The sequence below is a fragment of the Pyxicephalus adspersus genome, unplaced genomic scaffold (assembly GCF_032062135.1).
Source record: "Pyxicephalus adspersus unplaced genomic scaffold, UCB_Pads_2.0 Sca1129, whole genome shotgun sequence".
Classification (NCBI taxonomy): Eukaryota; Metazoa; Chordata; class Amphibia; order Anura; family Pyxicephalidae; genus Pyxicephalus; species Pyxicephalus adspersus.
The window spans coordinates 5,656-7,062 of record NW_027318136.1 but is presented as its reverse complement, the minus strand read 5'-3'; the positions used below and the strand labels follow the sequence as shown (position 1 = coordinate 7,062).

The 1,407-nt window shown below is 38.2% G+C and overlaps 1 long non-coding RNA gene across 1 annotated transcript; it reads left to right on the top strand.

Annotated features, from left to right (window-relative positions):
* Positions 1–441: 441 nt before the first annotated feature.
* LOC140321178 (uncharacterized) lies at positions 442–761 on the top strand. Its single transcript, XR_011918846.1, has 2 exons — positions 442–553; positions 631–761. It is a non-coding gene; the product is annotated as an uncharacterized lncRNA (long non-coding RNA).
* The last annotated feature ends 646 nt before the right edge of the window (positions 762–1,407 follow it).

Below are 1,407 nucleotides of genomic sequence, written 5' to 3'. Positions count from 1 at the left end.
TGTGCTGTTGAAGTCTGCAGAAATTAGTTTGCAGATATGTAAATCGTCTTGCTTGATTTTTACTGGATGGAGACAATGACTTTTGGAGGCTGAGGTATAAATTGGGGGGAATGTGGATGCATTCAACACTCTATGTATTAGTGGGACTAGAAAGGGGTGCTTTGTAAGGTGAATTTGTACTTGGTGCAGCCACATTTAGGAAAAAGATATTGACCTTTTTTTAGCGAAAGGGGAGCAAGGGAGTTTCCATAAGAAACTATTAGGTTTACAAGCTTATTCCAGCTACTTTTTTTTGTTATACCCTTGGGCCTACATGTTTAAAAATGCCAGCCTAGAAGTATTGTTGAGACATATTCATTTAAAGATAAGAACATTAATATATAATTTGCTCTAAATGATCTCACCTACAGTACCTAAATGATATCTTTCTTGCATCCGCACAGTGAAAGCAATGCTAAAGCCTTATCCGTCTTTAACAAGGAAAACTGTGTAGACATCGTTATCCAGTGCCTGAGCAAGTTCCCAACTAACATGGAGCTAGCAATATCCTCAGGTAGTTTCCCTTTTTTTTAATGAATAAGTTCCATCATGTAAATCAGAAATTGAAACGTATTCTGTTTGTGTCCACAGCCTACTGTCTGCAAACAGTGACGGAAGATAACTCCGATTTGTTGGCCTCTGTGGATGCTGCTTCCTTGCAGACATTAGAATCTGTTCTTGGACAGACTGCACCAACGATGGAGATGCAACTTTTAAAAACCTTGGTTGCAGGTAAGAGCCACAAAAGGCCTGTTAATGTTATAAATTGGAAATGATAGATTGGATTATAAATGATGGATATGTGTTTTTTTCAAAAATGTCTATAAAAAATGTTTATGTAAAAAGTGAAAAGATGTGTGTGTAAACAAATGATGTACGTATAAAAGCAATAGAAAGACACATTGTACCCATGTTCGTTGGTCTGGAAAATATACCCCACAGCATTATACCCACATTTCCACATCAGTCAAAATATCTGCTAGGTTCTCATTTGTGTTTCTTTTGTTTAAGGTGTCAAAAGAAGAGCTCAAGCAAGCATCAAGTCTACTGGTGGCTCAGAAATCTGCATTGGAAATGATTGTTAACATGTGCTGCAGTAATGGTTTGTACTTTTCCAAAACAACACTTTTGTAGTTTTTAAATGGTACGATTTACAGCCTCTGTGCCATACAAATAAATCTGTACTTCATTTAGCACCTGAAATTTCGCCAAAAGTACAGACCAGCGGAGCTTCCTAGAATATTTTCAGTGAAATAGGGGACCTGGCAGAACTTGATTTGCCATAAGCTCTGTTCCTATAGCTCCACGGTTCTACAGGCTTATAGGAGCCGTGTGCAGGTAGTGACGGAGGGAACAGACAATTCCCCT